This window comes from Chrysochloris asiatica, unplaced genomic scaffold (assembly GCF_000296735.1).
Source record: "Chrysochloris asiatica unplaced genomic scaffold, ChrAsi1.0 scaffold00023, whole genome shotgun sequence".
NCBI classification, from domain to species: domain Eukaryota; kingdom Metazoa; phylum Chordata; class Mammalia; order Afrosoricida; family Chrysochloridae; genus Chrysochloris; species Chrysochloris asiatica.
In genome coordinates, this window is record NW_006408541.1 from 23,543,844 (window position 1) to 23,551,496 (window position 7,653).

Sequence of the window (7,653 nt, forward strand, 5' to 3'; positions counted from 1 at the left end):
GATATGATCTTATGCACAGAAAATTCCAAATGCTCAGCAAGAAAATTATTGGAACTCATTGAAGGATTCAGAAAAGTGACAGAGTATAAGATCAATATATAAAAATCAGTTGCACTCCTCTATACTAATACTGGAGTCTTGGTGTGGCACTGTGGGTTAATGCGCCAGACTGCAAAGCCATTTGAACTGCAAGATCGGCAGTTCAAGCTCACCAGCTGCACCTTGGAAACCCTATACAGGGTCGCTATGGGTCAGAATCGACTCGATGGCACTTGAAAACAACAACAACAACATACTAATAAAGGCAGCTGTGAAAAAGAAATTAGGAAAATAAAACCATTACAGTAGCCAGCCAAAAAAAAATGAAATACTTAGGAATAAATCTAACTATAGAATCAAAAGATCTATAAAGAGAAAACTATAAAACACTATCACAAGAAACCACAAGAAAAAGAAAGAAAGAAAGAAACCAAAAGAGAACTGCAAAAATGGAAGAATGTACCATGCTCATGGATAGGAAGACTTAACGTTGTGAAAATGTCAATATTACCCAAAGCAATCTGCAGATATAATGCAATTCCAATCCAGATTACAACGTCATTCTTTAAAGAGATTGGAAAAATGATCAAGAACTTTACATGGAGAGGAAAGAGACCTCAAATAAGCAAAGCACTGCTTAAAAAGAATAAAGTAGGAAGCCTCTCACTCCCTGATTTTAAAAATTATTACACAGCCACAGTAGTCAAACTCATCCAATGAAAGATACATATATCAACAGAACTTAACTGAGAACCCAGAGGTAAATCCACCTATATACAATCAACTGATCTTGGCAAAGGGCTAAAACACATTAAATGAGGAAGAGATGGCCTCTTCAATTAATGGGGTTGGCAAAACTGGAAAGCCATTTCCAGAAGAATGAAACAAGACCCATATATCATACCATATTAAAAAACAAACTCAACATGGATTACAGACCTAAAAGCAAAACCTAGAATAATAAAGATCATCAATGAAAAGGTAGGGAAAACCTTAGGAGCTCTAATAAATGGCATACGTATGCTACGAAACATTACAAAGAAATGTACAAGCAGAAGATGACTGAGACCTCCTTAAAACTACAACATTATTTGCATCAAAAGATATTTCCAAAAGAGTAAAGAGAGAGCTCACACACTGGGAAAAAAATTTTTTTATGCAATAACATATCCAATAAGGAAATAATATCTAAATTTTATTTTAAAAACTACAACACCTATGCAAGAAAAGTACCAGCAACCCAATTAAAAACTGGGCACAGAACATGAACACTTCACCAAGGAAGACATTCAGGAAGCCAAAAACTATATGAAGAAATGTTCATAATCATTAGCCATTGTGTTGTTGTTAAGTGCCATTGAGTTTGCACCAACCCACAGCAACTCTGTAGTGTTTCCAAGAAGCAGCTAGTAAGATTGAACTGCCAACCTTGCAGTTCAAACTGACTTTGCAGTTCAGCGTATTAACTCACATTGCCACACAAGGACTCTGTTAGAGAGATGCAAATCAAAATGACAATGAGATATCATCTCACACCAGCATTAACAGTGTAGTTCATAAAAACAGACAACAACAAATGTTGGAGAGAGTGTGGAGTGACTGGGGCCCTCCTACATTGCTGGTGGGACTGTAAAATGGTTCAAGTACTCTGGAAAGCGGTATGGAGCTTCCTCAGAAATTGGAACTAGAAATACTTTATGATGCAGCAATCCCTATACTTACTATAGACCTATAAGAAATATGAGCCAGGACATAAGTAGATATATGCATAACAATGCTCATTACAGCACTATTCACAGCAGCAAAAATATGGAAACAGCCTAAATGCCCATCAAGGGAAGAATGAGTAAACAAATTTTAGTACATACACAAAATGGAATACTATGCAACGTTGGAAAATAATAATGAATCTGTAAAACCTCTCATAACATGGATGAACCTGGAGGACATTATGCTGAGTGAAATTACTCAATCATAAAAGGACAAATATTCTATGAAACCATTATTGTAAAAGCTTATAAAAAGTTCTCCATACTAAAAGAAACATTCTTTGATGGTTACCAGGGTGGGAGGGAGGAGAGAGTAATTCACTGGCTAGAGGATAGACACATGTTAGCTTAAGTGACAGGGAGGGCAATATACAAGAAGGATGAGGGCAATACAAGAGGGAGGGTGGCAAATGAACAATGAAGATATGGGACGTCTTAGTATGCATGGGTTAAATAGGATAGAGGTAAATAGTGATTTAGACACAATCTTGGAACAAGAGTGTTCTGTGAAAAGATACATGGATCAAAACATATGCTGCACAGGGAAAACAATGTTTATGTGCTTGACTGTCATGTGTCAAGGCAAAAGTTAGCCCATCAGGAAAAAAAACCTTTCTAGGACAGAAACTCAAAGGAAACCCAAAGGCAGTATAGTATGCTCTCTGGTGATCACCAGGGTCTACTTGTGAGTGGAAGTGGGGGAAATGCAACAATGAAGACCTGGGCTGATTTGACCATGTTCCATTGGCACCTGTTGACCTTAAGATGAGCAAGAGAAGAGGAAGAGCTGTCCTGGTCTGAGTTTAGGAAGCTGTGTGAACTCGTGAGCCCATGAGCACTGACCTAGGCCTGAGAGTGAAGCGACCACTTGTCTAAAGTGCAGGGAGGTGTGTATAAACTCCCAAACTTTACCTAGTATCCATTTGACTTAACCTGGATGGCTAATTGACCAGAATTCTAATCGCAGAAGATAAAGATGCTTGATACTGTGAACAAGTGTAAATTGCCACAATTTGATCAACTAGACATTTGCCCATGAATGCAGTGACTCAAAATTCCAACCAGAATGAAAGGATTCCTCATATAAAGGAACAACCTTGTTTCTTCAATTAATGGTTGATAAGGTAGAGAAATTTAAACATTGGCTATCAAAAATGGGAGGGAATATAAATGCATGAAATGGGTGACCTACAAGCTTCCATGAGTGTGCTTAGTTTCAATATGAGGGGGGTAAGGTAGAATCCCCACTGAATAGTTTTCCTCTTTTCCAGATTGATCTGGTGAAAGAATTGGGGAATGACAATGATAGGATTTTATGACTCAATTGTGAGTAATTGATAACAGGATTAATTTCAATTGTCACAACTTTAATTGTAGAGGATGTGCAACTAAAAATGGGGAGAGTTCATCTTTCATTTCAGGAACTGATGATCCCAGGACCATCAAGAAGGAAGAGCATGAGGGGAGCATGAGATCCTTACCTAAAAAAGCAGCAAAGGCAGAAAGAGTGGTAGAGGTGATGACATGGGGAGACAGAGAGCAGATGCTGACTCTAGGCTCATGGACTGAGAACGGCTGTGTGTGGCTGCGGGTGGGAGCCTGGTTGGCAGAATGTGTACTTTGGGCACTTACATGAATATATATTTTTGTTTTGAAAGTGTAAACTAAATAAATAAATAATAAATAAAAAGAATATAGGTAAAAAATAAAAAGTAACATATTTACAAATTTTAGGGATTAGGGCATGAACAACTACTTTTGGGGGCATTATTCTAACTACCACAGTGGAGGTATTGAGAACTTCAATATTTTGTTGTTTTTGAGTTGCTATTTTCTCCTTTGGTTCTGTCATTTTATGGTTTATGTACTTTGGAACGCTGCTGTTAAATGTATATGTATTTATAGCTGTTAGCTCCCTGATTATTAATAAAGATATTTACCTCTGAAAAAAAAATTCTTTGCCAAGTATGGTTGTAATATTATTTTTTGTTGTTATTGTCAAAATTACATGCCTTTTTTGTTACTAGATTTTGTCAGATACATGGTTTCTGACGATATTCTCATAGTCAGTAGCTTGTCTACATTTTTAGTAAAGAGTTTTTATGAACAAATGTTCTAAATTTTTAAGAGGTTCCATTATTTATTGTATCTTTTGCTAGTTGTGGTTTTGTCATTGTTGAAAGCTAGGCCTGACAGTGTTGCCCCCTGATTTTTCTTTTAATTATTTTATGGTTTTAGTTTGGACATTTAGGTCCTTAACCCATTTTTAATGTTTTTGAGTATGGTGTGTGGCATAGACCCTGTTCCATCTTTCTGCATGTGGAAATCTAATTTTCCCCACCACTTATTGAAGAGGCTCTTATTTCCACAGTGACTGGACTTAGCACCTTTGTCAAAATTCAGTTGGCCATGGATGTGCAGCTTTATTTCTGGACTCTCCATTCTATCCCATTGGTCTGTGTGTCTACTGTTACACCAGTACTATTTTGATTACTTTAACTCTATAGTGGTGGTGGCTACATGCTGTGCAGTCAGTTCTGACTAATAGTGATCCTGTACAGGGTTTCCAAGGCTGTAAATCTTTACAGGAGCAGAAAGCCTCATCTTTCTCCTGCGGAACAGCTGGTAGTTTCAAACGACTGACTTTGAGGTTAGCAGTCCAATTTGTAACTACTACGCTACCAGAGCTCCTTACTGTATTGGATGTTTTAAAATCAAGAAGTGTGAGTCCTCCTACTTTGTTCTTTCAGTGTTGCTTTAGCTAGTCAGTGTCCATAGGGTTTTCAGTTGCTGAATTTGGGGAAGTAGGTCACCAGGCCTTTTTCCAGAGGTACAGCTGAGTGACTCCAACCTCCAACCTTTTGATTAGCAATCAAGTACATTAACCATTTGTACCCTATCCCCTCTTGGTCCAGCACCATCTTTCTGCTGCAATCCTAGAATACCTTCATGATTAGCCTGGCAAGCTGTTACAAGGATTTGATCCATGCAATCCTTTGCCATTCAGTTTATTTGCTTTTGTTTTTGATTGTTGTGAATTAAGTGAAGGTTTACAGCGTGATCATCAGTTTTACATTTAACCATTCATACATAATTTGTTTCATCTCATTGATTGTAATCAATGTAACTTCTCTTATCCCACATCTTCCCTGTGTTTGTTTCCATTCCTCTTCCTTAACCCTTCCAAATTTTGTTCTTGGGTAAATGTCCCCTTTTGATCTCAAAGGCTGATTATTCTTACTTCATTAGTGTTGTTGTTTCCTTTACAGACTTGTCTATTGTTTGATTGAAAATTAAGACATAGGAATGAGTTCAATTCCAGACCTGAAGGGTGACTAAGGGTCATTGTCTTTGGGGATTCCACCAGTCTCTCTCTGACCAGCAATTTTTATGATTTTGAGTTTTGTTCCACATTTTTCTCCCACTCTATCCAGGCCATTTAGTGTTTAGATTATGAACCAGATACTTGTGAAAGGAAACATGAAAGCAGCAGGGGCCGCAGCTTGCCACCTACATGAGTACTGCCTCTTTATCTGCCTTTCCCTCCTATACTTCATGGGAGGCCCAGCCAAGTCAGGAACCTCCCCGAAATCTCCTGCCCTCTCAGGGAAAATGACTGAGGAGTGTGCTAGCTGGCAACCAGGGTGAGTGACGGATACGCTCGGGAATGATTTGCAAATAGCATTCTCCTGGTGCTTATTAGGGGCTCATTAACAGTACAACAGTACATTACTTTCTGAAATTCTGATCTAAGCAGAAAATTAAAATTATTTGCTAAATGACCTAATAAAATTGAATAAAATGTGCTGAGAAAATGAAAACTGCAATAGATCATCCTGTGAAGTTTGGCTAAAAATAATACATATTTGCTATCATTGAGAGGCAGCACAATGTGCCCTTGTGAAGGTCTGAAAGGACTCAGAACCTCAATGATCCCACCTGCATAATGAGTTATGAGACAAGGAGGGCTAAATGCGGAGCCCATTCCTGGCTGAAACACTTTCTACCTCTCGCGCACTCACCCCCTTAAACCCACCTCATTATCTATTGCTTCGACTACTTCAGTCATCGTCTAACTGATCTCCCTGGCTCCTTGTTCCAACACAGTCTCCACAAATTCTATCCAACAGCTCCTTCCAACAAGTAAATCTAATTGTGTCACACTCCTGCTTAAAACATTTTCAGGAGAAACCTTTGCCCAAAGCCAAACTCTATAACACTGATTTCTCACAACGTGGTCCCCAGACCAGCAGCATCACCTGAGCACTTGTTAGAAATGTAGATTCTCAGGCACCATCTGGACCTACTGAATCAGAAACTCGGATTCACGCTCATGTTCAAAAACCACTGCTCCATCACATGGAAAAACAGATGTTTTTCATCTAGCCTTGATTTTCCTGAATCCCAACCCTACTCCCACCTACCATCCCTACCCAACCACATAGTTTTTGACTGACTCAAGGCAGACTAAGAGTTGGAACATGATGCTGTTGAGCACCACATCCTTCAGAAATCTAACATTAAAACATCAATTTCCTTTTCCATTTGAAGGGTCTACCGTTCTGTTGTTGTTGTTGTTGTTGTTGTTAAGTGCAGTCAAATCAGTTCTGACTCATAGTGACCTTATATAGGGTTTCCAAGGAGCATCTGGTGAGTTTGAACCACTGACCTTGTGGTTCAAACCAGTCTTGTGGTCCAGTGATTTATCCCACGGTGCCACACCAAGGTTCCAAATTATCTGTTCAGCAGATTAAAAGAGCAGCCTTTCCTGAGAGTCCCAAGGAGGTAATTTTCTTCCTCATCAGTCCACGCTTAGCTTTCTATGTTTCCTTTAATGACTAAATTGTGTGCCCCTGCTCAACTGTGAGGGACTTGGGAAATGAGACAGTGTCTTCACAAGACCTTACACGGTCCTGAGAAAAAAATGATACTTAGAAAACACTTTGGTAAACCAGAATCTTATCAACACAAGTGTGTAGAGACAGTCCAATTAACAGGGATGTTTGATTTTAAACACTGAAACAAAGATATTCAAAAAGCCATCCTCCCTCACCCCATACAAAACTCCATGTACCAGCTTTTGTGCTTTTGAATAAGCTAACAGTTCACTTACCTAGAAAAGATTTAGGTACATGGGTGTTGCCAACCAGCATAGGCAGGGGCTAGCAGAGGCCCAAACCATCCAACAGCCATTCCTTCTGGATGTGTAAGTCATAGGTGATGTGTTTACCAATATAAAATACATCTGATACATTCAGCTTAACAAAAATCAAAATCACCTCCAATAGGAAACATCTAAACTCTTATAGGAGTCCTGGTGTGGCACTGTGGACTAATGTGTCAGACTGCAAAGTCATTTGAACTGCAAGGTCGGTGGTTCAAGCTCACCAGCTGCTCCTTGGAAACCCTATACAGGGTCGCTATGGGTCAGAATCAACTCAACAGCACTTAACAACAACAGCAAAGTCTTGTAACTCATTCATCTCTTTACAAAATTAATGACCCTCATGAAGAACATGCCTGGGCTATGAATCCCAAAACCTTTTTCATCAACACCAGTCCCAATTTCTCAATTGTAGGTTCCAAGAGAAGACCTAGACACCCTGGTGCCATAGCAGCTAAGCATTTGATTTCCACCTGAAAGGTTGATAGTTTGAACCGACCAGCTCTTCCCTGAAAGAAAGCTATGGTAGATTTCCAGTCTTAGAAACCCTGGAGAGCATTTCTACTCTGTTCTATAGAGTTGTTAACAAACTAATGCCTAAGATATCGATGTTTATGCGTTCCATTTCATTTTTGACCACTTCCAATTTTCCCAAATTCATACTTCGTACATTCCATGTTC